A 14,187-nucleotide genomic window follows, 5' to 3' on the forward strand; every position below is an offset into this window, starting at 1 on the left:
TGCAAGAAATGGAAAACATCAGAAATGGAAACATCTTAAAATGACATCAGGGATAGGTTGAGCAGTTTGATGAGTTGCCACAAATAGCATGTTAAAATCTTATAATAGCTCTATGAAGAAGAGGGGGAAGTTAGGGGCATTCATGTTACAGAAAACATTAAAAAACAAACCTAACTTTCACACATCATGTCTATGACTGCAAATTAAAGTCCCTTGATTGTGTTCACTGGGGAATCCAGATTTCTTGACGTCAGATACGTGTTTATTCTATTTCGCACATCATTCCTGAATTATGAGATTCTAAGAGAAGAAGAAAAGAATAAGTAGCAGCGAATTTATCATGATTTGTTTAGGATAGACAATGATGAAAATCATCATCATCATCACACTGCAGATCCTGGTAAGTTAACCGTAGTGTATTCGGTATGTCAAAAACTGTAACAATAACGGGTCTCGTTCCCCTGACCCTGAAAGGTCCTCCAGTATGGCAGAGTTGGGAAGGACAAGAGGAGAGGCTGTTAAAATCTCAGGGCTGCGACGAATGGAGACGTTCCTGCCACCAGCTCGAGCAAATGGATGAGCAATCTGATGGCAGTGCTACAATGCAGACAATAATAGGTCACAGTCACGGTCACGGTCCTCCCGTTGTTCATCAATTTGCTCGAGTGGGCCCAGTAACGTCTCCATTGTGAGACTTGGTTGTTACCGTGTTTGGCACATCAAATATGTCACAGGTAGCTTGCCAGGATTTGCTGTGCAGGTGAGATACTCTTGGTAGCTTGCCAGGCACTCCGAGAGGGGCAAAGGAATCGAACTCGGGTCAACCATGTTGGCTGCGTGCAAGGCAAATGCCTTACCCGCTGTGCTATCGCTCCAGCCCAATAATAGGTCCAGTCTTTTAAAATAAAGAAGTGGTTTAGAGAATCAGATAATTCACTACTCTGTTGTTGATGTTATCACCCAACTTTCAGGCTTTTGTTCATTTTTATTTTCAAATTCATTTTCTTTATACAGAAGCAAGATGAGTAATACAGCTCATGGGATAAACGATTTCTAAATGTCCAGGTTCCTGGAATTCACTGTCAGGAAGAATTCATAAAGCGGCCACACAGTTGGGGGAAAGGGCAGTATTAGAATTGGGGAAATTATTGGTTCAAATCCATTCATTTATGCTTCTTCTCTCCAGGGCTCTGGATCACACAGTATACACCTTATAAATAAGAGAAATGAAAGAAATAGCTTCATATAGTACTCTATGAAAATTGCAGGATTGTAGAGTATATTATGACATCCTGTCACTGCCCAGGCCTACTTTAGGGAATAGATTATTATAATAAACCAGCTTGGTGGGAGGTAGAAAAGCTGGGACAGGGAGAACAGAAACCTGAAATGAATATTTGTTCACACCTACTGTACCTTGGTTTAGACAGGCCATAATGCTCCTTACCCTCTGATTTATATAGCTTCTTACCTTCTGATTTACAGGGTGGAAGAGAGCTCCACTGACTTCACCTTTTCACTTGCTCTGATCATAACAGGTTAATCTAATAAAATAAAACTTTTCATAAATACATCGTTATAGAGTTTGGAAATAGTCACACAATCGTATTGTATTAGAGTTGCCAAAAACTTTAGAACTCATTCACTTTCAATGATTTGCTCACTCATTTCAACATGAAATGATTCACATCTTAGGAAACAAAACCCAACATCTAAAATAAGTTGAACGTGTGGCTGTTCTACCTGAATCAGTGGAGAACCTCAGCCCTTTGCTCTTTGCCCTGGAGAATCCACAGTAAACTTCAGAGTATACTTGCATGTATAGAATATAACCTATAGTGTACACAGGTATCTAATCAAACAGCTCACATATTTATAAGTAGGGACAACAGAAAGCATAAACAGATTTAATGATTTTCCCAAGTCACAGAGTGGTTAAACTTGAAAAGGACTTACTCCTGATTCCAAACAGTTTTTTAAGTCTGCACAGCAAAGCCTGGCAAGCTCCCCGTGACGTATTCAATATGCCAAACACAGTAACAACAAGTCTCACAACGGAGACGTTACTGGGCCCGCTCCAGCAAATCGATGAACAACGGGAGGACAGTGCTACAGTGCTACAGTACTCTTTGTGCAGCTGTTTTGGAATTTCTCTTTGGAAATTAATAAATAGTAATGCAAAAGACAAAGTTAAATCTTTTCTCCATTTATATGCTGAATTTTCATCTGTCCTCACTGTCTATTGATGTAATCTGTCTATGACCACCTGGCACTCACAGAAAGAGCTTATCTACACAGAGGTTGTGCCAGAGAATCTCAGGGAAGAAACTCAGGGTGTGGGCAATCCACTTTCTATTTAAATGACTTAAATGCTTCCAGACCCAGCTCCTTCTGGAATTAAGTCCCACATGTTATTTATGGGTATCTTGTTTTCCTGTGAGCATCTTTTGCATTGAAAACAAGGCGAGAGAGTCATTTCCAGCAGATGCACTGTATGTGGAAAGAAGATTGTGTCTAAATAGGCTACTTTTTCAAGTTTTAATTGGCCTAATTATTTCATGTTTGTAAAGTGCTTTGAAGAGGAAAGGTGCTATATTAGTGTTGCTTGTTATTATTTTAGTTCCCCCAGCGGCTTTTGCTAGTTTCTTAAATTGCCTCTCTTGAAGTGACCTAATAATCAAATTGCCAGGGAAGATTTCTTCTTTTTAATTTTTTCTTGATTTTTTTCTCCCCTCTCATTTTATTTTTTTCCAAAAGTAACAATATTCAAACATATGGAGAATTGGGAGACTTAGGATATATAGTACAATCTTCTCTTTGAGTTTATTCACATTTCCTAACATTTTTTAAAAGTTGAAGATGACCTTTACTTGTGTTGCCTGCGTCTCACCCTGATTCTTCTAAGTGCTGAAAGTGGCTTTTCTAGAGACCACATCTCCAAATACTTTTTTCTGTGAACTTCTCAAAGACTAGGCCCTGTGCAAATTGAGAAAAGCACTTTACAGCCTTTTTGTACCTCTCATGCCTTTGCTGCAGGTGAAAGGAAGGAGGAAGAAGTTGCAGGGGTGCATCTAAGGAAGGCCAGCCAAACTTTATTTGTTTTACATAAGTGCATTTTTGTATGAATTTTGTTTACTTGAGAGACTATCACAAATGATATTTCATAGTCTAATGATAAAAGCAGGTGAAGAGTAATGCTTTTATTATTACTGGGACACACTTTGTGGTGTCCAGGTCTGATACCTTGCTCTGCTATCAGAGATCACTTCTTGTGGGAATCATGGGACCCTATTGGGGCTGCAAGTGGAATCTGGGTTGGCCCTGTGCAAGGCAGTACCCTACCGACTCTATGATTGCTCTGGCCCTGCTTTTGTTACTTTCCCCAAGTTCACCACCACCCACTTTTGGTTGCTGATAACTCTAATAAAGCACAGTGCTTCAAATTGTACAGGGCATTTCTTTGAAATATTTCATGCAGATCTAGTGTCAAAAATGGAAATCTGTTTCCCCATACAATTAATTTTAAGTCTAATTCTCGCCTCTTTAATTCAAAAACGGTGATCCTTGTTTCATGTTGATCTCCGTTGGTCTTTCTCCCATCTGTTTTGTCAGGTAGAATAACAGTCAAGTGTGATCAATGAACAAACAATGGAGAAATAATTTAAAGAGCTCTGATCTTTTGGCACCTGTGGCTGATAATTGGTGTTCTGTGTTCCCAATTGGAGACTATGATGTCTTCTCTTTGAAAATGTAAAGACAGATCAATGGGTTTAGATGGTCTTTGTGCAGGACTGTCAAATTTTCCCATCAGCCATTCACTTAATGGATTTTTTAGGCATTCATTGTCTCAATCCATTATTTCTTTAGAAGTTGAAAAGTGATGATTTCCTAATTATATCAATCAGTTCACATAGATTATCTGGTATTTTTCTCTAAGGAACATTCCCACCAAGGGGAGACATTTGTATAACTGAATGGAGTCAAGAGAGATATACTGTGCTCTTTACTGGTAGGAAAAACTAAATGCTGGATCATTTCAAAAGAAAAGTAATGATCTTATGCCAGGTGGATGTCAAATGAGTGAGTCTGTGGATTTAGGGGTAAAACAGAATTCTTGTGAAAGCAAACTTTAAAGCATGGTATTGTCCGAATGCACATCCATTAAGTAGACACAGAGACTGTCATCTCAGATACTGCAAATGTACATATCTTTGACATTAAAGTCAAATTAGAAGAATAGAAGCCAACCCAATGAAGGCTAAAATAATCCATAAAGATTAACCTACAAAGTAAGCATAAGTGGGGGAATCATTATATATGAGAACTTTCAGTTCATTCTTTTCTCCCTTTCCAAACTAATTAAAGAGAAACCCATATCTTCCCCATGCATTGTTGATAGATATGTTACCATAAATATAATAAGAAAGGCATAAGTTTACTAAGTAATAAATTTTAAAAAATGATGAAAATCTTGGATTTTTTTTTTGCTTTTTATTTGGGGGGGGGTCGCACCCGGCAATGCACAGGGGTTACTTCTGACTCTGCACTCAGGAATTACTCCTGGCACTGCTCAGGGGACCATATGGGTTACTGGGAATCGAACCCAGGTCAGCCTGGCAATGCTCTACCCACTGAGCTATCGCTCCAGCCCCAAATCTTGGATTTCTATTGTGTGTTTTATGTGTGTGTGTATGTGTGTGTGTGTATGTGTGTGTGTGTGTATGTATGTATGTGTGTTTCAGGATGTTTTTTTTTCTTCCTTGTTGTAAAAATTTCTCATTGTTAGTATACATCCTGTTCTCATCCAAATCCGAGCCAAATTCTTAACTCTGAAATTAAATAGGTCTGCCACCACTTAGTATTTTAACCTAGGAGGGATTAATTTAACATCTGTCTCTACTTCTTCAATTGGAAAATGAAATCCCAGTAGTAAATGCCTTATAATGTATTTTATGGATTAAATGAGATAATTTTCATGAAAAGTAAATAAAATCATGCATGTAACATTCTTAATATTTGCCCATTGAAAATCAAGCATGCAAAATAAATTTCCTTTTTCTATTTTACCTCTAATTCATCTCAAGTCTTAGAAGAAACTTTTTTAGGAGTTGAATAGTCTGTTATTGGATCAGGCTTAATTTTGCAGTTTGGTGACAAGTGTAAACTGTGATTTAATTGGCATCAGAGACATTCTACTGACTTCAAAAAAATAATATAATGACCTAGGAGTTTCATTAATTGGAAAAACAGTGTGAATCCCCACACGTGTGGAAAGGCTGCCCCAAACATGTGCTAGGAAGTAAGAAAGTATAGAAATTGGAACAGTTATCATTGACCCAGGGCAGGTCTCTCCATGGGACTCCAAAACCTGCACCCTGTGTTTACTCAAGCTGCTCTGGAATTCTGTCTTGCCTCTACTTCCACTCGAGGATCAAAGGTGATTAGCTTCTGAAGAAGGCCTTGCATATACTTCAGATTTAATTGTTCCATGTACACACACATGAACACGCAATCATATGCATAACACATCAACTGATTAATTGGTTGATATAATTTCTCTCTAAAATATAAAACTGAGATGGAAGAAGTTTTATTTTCTATAGACAATATTATTTTCTTCTCCCCTTTCCTTCTTTCTGTTATTGTTGCAGTGGGTCACCCATTACATGGCTATGCCTACACACACTTGTTTGTGGAGCACTGGAGACTGAGCAGTTCTGAGCTCTGGGATTCCCAGTGGCTATGTTGCCATTACTGTCAGTGATAAATAAAAAGGAGTTGTGTCAGCAACTGAACTCAAGGGCTGATTCTGAACGACAGATGCTCCACCACTAATTATACCTCAAGAATCTTATTTTCTTATAAAGGTTTGTACAAATTACCAAAAAATAAACATTTGAAGTTACCAATCACTCATGGTATGGCGTACTGGGGATGGCTTTTTATAGAGTAAAGATTATTCAGATCCTTTTTCTCAGGCTCATCAAGCATGTTGTAGAGAAGGAGAGAATCAGAGAGGAGTGTCCTGGCTGGTGACTGAAAGAAGACCATGAGAAAAGATGCACATGCTGGCAGGCTGCATAGGAGATACTGATCTGAGACCTTTTCTGGGAACATGAATGCAGATAGCATGATGCACCAAAAACTTCCATGCTCTGTGAGAGCCCGCTTTGTTCGCTTTGTACCCCTGGAATGGAATCCAGATGGAAAGATTGGCATGAGGGTTGAAGTCTACGGGTGCTCCTATACACTGTCACTGTCCTCCCGTTGTTCATCAATTTGCTCGAGTGGTCCCAGTAACGTCTCCATTGTGAGACTTCTTGTCACTGTGTTTGGCATATTGAATACTCTTGGTAGCTTGCCAGACTCTCCGAGAGAGGAGGAGGAATTGAACCCGGCTTGGCTGGGCTGGCTGCGCACAAGGCAAACACCCTACTGCTGTGCTATCACTCCAGCCCAAATTCTCCTATAGTTGAACTAATATCAAGACACAGAAGCTTCCTTCACTGCTGGTGGGAATGCCGACTGGTTTAGCCCTTTTGGAAAACAGTACGGACGATTCTCAAAAAAATTAGAAATTGAGCTCCCATTTGACCCAGCAATACCACTCCTGGGAATATATTCCAGAGAGACAAAAAAGTATAGTCGAAGTGACATCTGCACTTGTTTGTTCATTGCAGCACTCTTTACAATAGCCAGAATCTGGAAAAAACCTGAGTGCCCAAGAACAAATGACTGGTTAAAGAAACTTTGGTACATCTACACAATGGAGTACTATGTAGCTGTTAGAAAAGATGAAGTCATGAAATTTATATACAAGTGGTACTACATGGAAAGCATCATGATAAGCGAAATGAGTCAGAAAGAGAGGAACAGACATAGAAAGATTGCATTCATCTGGGGAACATAAAAAAACAAAATAGAAGACTAACACCCAAGAATAGCCAAGATAAGTACCAGGAGGTTTACTCCATCACTTGGAGGTCAGTCACACATGCTAGGGGGAAAGGCAGCTCACATAGAGAAGGGAGCACCAAATAAAGGGTTCTGGGAGTATCCTCCCAGGATGGGAGAAGCTTGCTGAAAATAGACTACAGACCAAACATGATTGCCACTCAATGCCTCTTTTGCAAACCACAACACCCAAAAGGAGAGGGAATACCCTGCCACAAAGGCAGGGTGCAACAGGGGGGTGGGAGGTGGGAGGGATACTGGGACCTATGGTGGTGGGAAATGGGCACTGGTGGAGGGATGGGTATTTGATCATTGTATAATTGAAACCCAAGCACAAAAATTTGTAAGTCTACAACTGTACCTCATGGTGTTTCACCAATAAAAATTTAAAAAAATTGAAATCACCTGACATGGCTGGATTCTTTTTTTTATTGTATTTATTTATTTTTTAATAGTGAGGCACCATGAGGTACAGTTGTAGACTTACACATTTTTGTGCTTGGGTTTCGATTATACAATGATCAAACACCCATCCCTCCACCATTGCGCATTTCCCACCACCACGGACCCCAGCATCCCCTCCCCCCCCAGGCCCCATCCCACCCTGCCTCTGTGGCAGGGCATTTCTCTCTCTCTCCTTTTGAGTGCCATGGTCTGCAAAAGAGGCATTGAGTGGCAATCATGATTGGTCGACAGTCTACCCTCAGCATGCTCTCCCACCATGGGCAGATCCTCCCAACAACCTTTATTTGGTGTTCCCTTCTCTTTCTGAGCTCCCCCTTCCCCTAACATGTGTGGTTGTCCTCTGAGTCATTGAGTAAAATTCCTGGTACTAATCTCTGCCATACTTGGGTGTTAGTTTCCTATTTTGTTACTTTATGTAACCCAGATGAATGCAATCTTTCTATGTCTATCCCTTTCTTTCTGAGTCATTTCGCTTAACATGATATTTTCCATATAGTACCACTTGTATGTAAACTTCATGACTTCGTCTTTTCTAACAGCTACATAGTACTCCATTGTGTAAATGTGCCAGAGTTTCTTCAACCAGTCATCTGTTCTCGGGCACTCAGGTTTTTTCCAGATTCTGGCTATTGTAAAGAGTGCTGCAATAAACAGACAATTGCAGATGTCACTCGGCTATACTTTTTTGCCTCTCTGGGATATATTCCCAGGAGTGGTATTGCTGGGTCAAATGGGAGCTCAATTTCTATTTTTTTGAGAATCATCCATACTGTTTTCCAGAAGGGCTGAACTAGCCGGCATTCCCACCAACAGTGAAGGAGTGTCCCTTTCTCACCACATCCGCGCCAGCACTGGTTGCTTTTGTTCTTGTGGATATGGGCCAGTCTCTGTGGTGTGAGGTGATACCTCATTGTGGTTTTGATCTGCATCTCCCTGATGATTAATGATGTGGAACATTTTCTCATGTGTCCTTTAGCCATTCGAATTTCTTCTTTGTCAAAGTTTCTATTCATTTCATCTCCCCATTTTTTGATGGGGTTGAATGTTTTCTTTTTGTGGAGTTGAACCAGTATTTTGTATATCCTTGAAATTAACCTCTTATCAGATGTGTAGTTGGCGAATATCCTTTCCCATTCAGTTGACTGTCTTTGTGTTTTGGTCACTGTTTCTTTTGAAGTGCAGAAGCTTCATAGTTTAAGATAGTCCCATTTATCTATCTCTGTTTTCACTTGCTTAGCCAGCGGTGTGACATCTTTGAAGACACTATTAGCTTTTATGTCATGAAGGGTTTTGCCAACATTTTCCTCAATGTATCTTATAGATTCCGGCCTGATGTTGAGGTCTTTAATCCACTTAGATCTTACTTTTGTACATGGAGTTAGGCAAAGATCTGAGCCCATTTTTTTGCATATAGCTGTCCAGTTTTGCCAGCATAATTTGTTAAAGAGGCTTTCCCTGCTCCACTTCACTTTTCTTGCCCCCTTATCGAAGATTAGATGCTCGTATGCTTGGGGGGGGGGGTACGTCAGTATATTCAACCCTGTTCCATTGGTCTACAGCTCTGCCTTTGCTCCAGTACCATGCTGTTTTAATTATTACTGCCCTGTAGTAGAGTTTGAAGTTAGGGAGGTTGATTCCTCCCATTTTCTTTTTCCCAAGAATTGCTTTAGCTATTCGTGGGGGCTTATTGCTCCATATGAATTTCAGGAGTGTTTGCTCCAATTCTTTGAAGAATGTCATGGGTATCCTAATAGGGATTGCATTGAATTTATACAGTGCTTTGGGAAGTATTGCCATTTTGACAATGTTAATTCTCCCGATCCATGAACAGGGGATATTTTTCCATTTCCTCGTATCCTCTTTTATTTCCTGAAGTAGCGTTTTGTAGTTTTCTTTGTACAGGGCCTTTACTTCCTTAGTTACGGTGATTCCTAGGTACTTGATTTTCTGGGGCACAATTGTGAATGGGATTGTTTTCTTCATGTCTTTTTCTTCTCTTTCACTATTTGCATATAGGAAAGCCATGGACTTTTGGGCATTGATTTTATAACCTGCCACTTTACTATACAAGCCTATTGTTTCTAGAAGTTTCTTGATAGAGGTTTTAGGGTTGTCTAAGTATAGTATCATATCATCTGCGAATAGTGAGAGCTTGATTTCTTCCTTTCCTACCTGGAAATATCCTTTTCTTGCCTAATCGCTATTGCAAGCACTTCCAATACTATATTGAACAGCAGTGGAGAGAGTGGGCATCCTTGTCTCATCCCTAATCTTAGAGGTAAGGCTCTCAGTTTTTCGCCATTGAGGACGATGCTTGCTGTAGGCTTGTGGTAGATGGCTTTAACTATATTGAGAAAAGTCCCCTCTATCCCGATTTTGGCTAGGGTTTTCATCATAAATGGGTGCTGGATCTTGTCAAATGCTTTCTCTGCATCTATTGATATGATCATATGATTTTTATCTTTTCTTTTGTTGATGTGGTGGATTATGTTGATTGATTTCCTAGTGTTAAACCAGCCTTGCATCCCCGGGATGAATCCTACTTGGTCATGGTGTATGATCTTTTTGATGAGTAGTTGAATTCTATTTGCTAGTATTTTGTTGAGAATCTTTGCATCCGTGTTCATCAGGGATATCGGCCTGTAGTTTTCTTTTCTCGTGGTATCTTTGTTTCCTTTTGGTATTAGAGAGATATGGGCTTCATAGAAGCTGTTTGGGAGAGTTTCCGTTTTTTCAATTTCCTGAAAGAGCTTGAGAAGGACTGGCAGCAGGTCCTCTTTAAATGTTTGGAAAAATTCGCTAGTGAATCCATCTGGGCCTGGGCTTTTGTTTTTGGGAAGGCTTTTGATTGCAGTTTCTATTTCGTTGATGTTAATAGGTCTATTCAGATACTCCAGGTCTTCTGGAGTCAGCTTTGGGAGATTATAGGAGTCCAGGAATTTGTCCATTTCTTCTAGGTTCTCTTGTTTCATGGCATACAGACTTTCAAAGTAGTCTCTGATGATCTTTTGGATTTCTTTGGTTTCTGTTGTGATATCCCCCTTCTCATTTCTGATTCGGTTTATTAGGGTTCTCTCTCTCTGTTTCTTTGTGAGTGTTGCGAGTGGTTTATCTATCTTGTTTATTCTCTCGAAGAACCAGCTCTTGGTTTCATTGATCTTTCGGATTGTTTCTTTGGTTTCCATGTCATTGATTTCTGCTCTAAGTTTTATGATCTCTTTCCTTCTGTCTGATTTAGGTTCTTTCTGTTGATCCTTTTCTAAGGACTTGAGCTGTGAGGTCAAGTTGTTTATGTGCACCATTTCTACAGACCTAAGATATGCTTGCAGAGCTATAAATTTTCCCCTTAATACAGCTTTTGCTGCATCCCACAGGTTCTGGTAGCTCGTGTCTTCATTCTCATTTGTTTCCAGGTATCTTTTGATTTCGTCCTTGACTTCGTTCCTGACCCATTAATTGTTCAGCATCGAGTTGTTTAATTTCCAGGTGTTTGATTGGTTCTCCGTGTCTGTGTGTGATTCACTTCTATCCTCAGTGCATCATGGTCTGAAATGATGGTTGATACTATTTCTATCGTCCTTATTTTGTTGAGGTGTGTTTTGTGTCCTAGTACATGGTCTATTTTGGAAAATGTTCTGTGTGCACTAGAGAAGAATGTGTATTCTTTCTTTTTGGGGTGTAAAGCCCTGTATAAGTCTATAAGCCCTCTCTCTTCTATTTCTTCTTTCAAAGCCAATGATTCCTTGCTGGGTTTTGTTCTTGTTGATCTGTCCAGAGGTGATAGGGCAATGTTGAAGTCTCCAAGTACTATTGTGCTGCTTGCAATGTTCTCCTTAAAGTCTGTTAGCAGTTGTTTTAAATATTTGGCTGTTCCCTCATTAGGTGCATATACATTTAAGAGTGGAATTTCTTCCTGTTGTACATATCCCTTGATGAATAGAAAATGGCCTTCACTGTCCCTTCTAGCCTTTTTTCAGGGTGAAATAAATGTTGTCAGATACTAGTATGGCCACCCCAGCTTTTTTACAGGAGCTGTTTGCTTGCAGGATTGTTTTCCATCCTTTGACTTTGAGTCTGTGTTTGCTCTGAGTGTTGAGATGAGTTTCTTGTAGGGAGCAGAATGTCGGGTTCTGTCTCTGTATCCATTTTGCCACTCTGTGCCTCTTCAATGGTGAATTGAGACCGTTGACATTGAGAGAGAGTATGGTTATGGGGTTTTGTGTCATGTTTCTGTGCGGGTGTGTTGTGGTTGTAGGGTTTGTCTTGTCTTATAGTAGCCCCTTTAGTCCTTATTTTAGGTTTGGTTTTGAGTCTATGAAGTTCCTGAGCTGCTGTTTATCTAGAAAATAGTGTAGCTTTCCATCTATTTGGAGTGAGAGTTTAGCCGGATAGAGTATTCTTGGTGACGCATTCATTTCAGTGAGTTTTTTGACTATATCTCGCCCCTGTCTTCGGTCTTGTAGGGTTTCCTCTGACAGGTCTGCTGTGAATCTCAGGGGTGCTCCTTTGTATGCGATTTCCTTTTTTGCCCTTGCTGCTTGCAGTATTGTGTCTCTATCGGCAGCATCGATCATTCTAACTATAATATGTCTTGGGGTGTTTCTGTTGGGGTCTATTTTAGCTGGCACCCTTCGGGCTTCTTGAATCTGGATGGCTGTATTATGGAGCTCTGGGAATTTTTCGGCAATAATTTGCTTAAGCATGGTTTTTTCATTGGGATTGTTTCCTTGAGCTTCTGGTAGTCCAATGATTCTAATGTTGTTTCTTCTGGAATCATCTCGTAGGACTCTGATTCGCTCTTGAGCTATTTTGAGGTCTCTTGCCATTGTTTGCTGTTGTCTGTTGGCTTGGTGCAGCTGATCTTCCAAGTCACTGATTCTTTCCTCAGCTGTGGTTGTTCTATTTTTGAGGGCAGTGATTGAGGTTTTGACTTCATCTATGGAATCTGTGATGCGTGCCATTTCTGTGTGGAGCTTTCCAATTTCGGCTCTCATTTCTTGCTGTATTTTGTCAATTGTGCGATTGATTGTTTCTTTCATGTCCTCTTTCAGTTAAGCGGATATGTGTGTGACTGTTTCATCGAGTTGATTGAACATCTTGATGACTTCATATCTGAATTCCTTGTCAGAGAGGTCCCTAAGGTGGCTAGCACCTACTGAGGCTTCTAGAGGTATTTCCTCATGGTCTCCCTGTGGTGGGGATTTGTGTTGTTTCCTCATGCTGTTGTGTATGTGGAGGGGCAATATTTGTTGGTTTGAGTGAACTACCTGCGGCGCGTGAGCTTTGGCCCGCCCAAATTTAGGCCACGCCCACTTTTCGAAGCCACGCCCACCTCCGAAGTGGCCACGCCCCCACGGATACCTGGTTTTTGTCCAGGAAGTAAAGACTGGGTGGGGGTCAAGGAAGCAGCTCTGATGGGCGGCTGGACCAAAGGGACAGGCAGACAGACGCAGGTCCCCTTTTCCTCCCAGCGTCAGGGGGTGCGCCTGCAGACACTGGCGTGGTGGGGTTCCAGTCCCAGCTCAGAGGGGAGGTGCAAAGACCAACCTGGGGGATGGGGGACGAGGAAGCAGCTCTGATGGGCGGCCGGACCAAAGGGACAGGCAGACAGACGCAGGTCCCCTTTTCCTCCCAGCGTCGGGGTGGGGGGCCTGGCTGGATTCTTGTAGCCTAAAAGTACCACATTTCGAAGTTGTCTTATAGGTGAAATGGTGAATGGATTGGAATTTGGTCCCACTGTACTTTTCCTAAACAGAAGCTTTACACACTTCCTGTTGTAGTGTTACATAAAAAGGACAGTGAGCACTTTTGGGTCAATTTTGTAAACTTGCCATTCATGAAGGTTCCACTCTCAAGACCCATACCTATCTCAAAGCTCCATTTGGAGCTTTCTTTCAGCACCACCACTTTGGATGCTAACTTTCAACATAATAATTTAGAGAAGAATTTGGTTTTCAGCCTGTAACAGGACTCTTTTACTTTAGCACTTTTTTTTTAAAGTTGCTTTTTTTCTTATAAAGTTCTACCACTTTAATACTTAATATCTAGCTCATGCAAGAGCATAAAGCAATGTTTGGGGAACAAAATTTAACATGAACTTTATATTTCTGAGTTAAATCTGAAGATGAGAAAGCCTAAATTGAATGACATATGAGGTTCTACTCTATACCTTTTGTATTAGCAGTTTTTCCATGTAAATGTTTTATACCTGTAAAATTACATTTTTCTTATTTTTGCCGAATTGTCTACTTTTTCTTGTCCCACGTATATCTCCTATCTTATTGCTTTGGTGTCAAAATATCGGTAGACTCTCAGTATGTCCACTCTTAAACAAGAAATTTTTATGAAAATTTTACTTAGGAAGTACTTTAATCTTACTTCCTAAGTCTGTCTGTCTGCCTCCTTCATTATTTTGGCTGCTCCTTTCTTGATTAGTTTCAAATGTCTCATCATCAAGTCATTGTTAACATTGGTGAAAGTGAATCTCCTAATTTCTGAGTTGCTGTTCTATGGAATGCAGTAAACCCTTGTCTTTAAACTAGCACTTAGAATGTTGTATTCTTAATAATCCTTTTGCAGTTAAATATGCATTTTAGTTTGTACACACATTTTTATATTATTTCAATAAACAGAACTTTTTAAATATAGGATCAAGATTTATTTATATATTTTTAGGTGTGCAGTGGTTGAAGCATGATGGGTACTACATAAATATTATGGAAATAAATGTGAAGTTATTAACTAACCAATTTCATCAGTCTAATGGCT

The 14,187-nt window shown here is 40.1% G+C and overlaps 1 protein-coding gene across 4 annotated transcripts in view; it reads left to right on the forward strand.

Moving 5' to 3' along the window:
• Positions 1-14,187, forward strand: part of LRRC4C (leucine rich repeat containing 4C) — a 1,436,015-nt gene that overhangs the window by 47,188 nt on the left and 1,374,640 nt on the right. The gene's annotated exons all lie outside the window — the stretch shown is intronic.

Source organism: Sorex fumeus, unplaced genomic scaffold (genome assembly GCF_029834395.1).
Source record: "Sorex fumeus unplaced genomic scaffold, SorFum_2.1 ptg000007l, whole genome shotgun sequence".
Taxonomy (NCBI): domain Eukaryota; kingdom Metazoa; phylum Chordata; class Mammalia; order Eulipotyphla; family Soricidae; genus Sorex; species Sorex fumeus.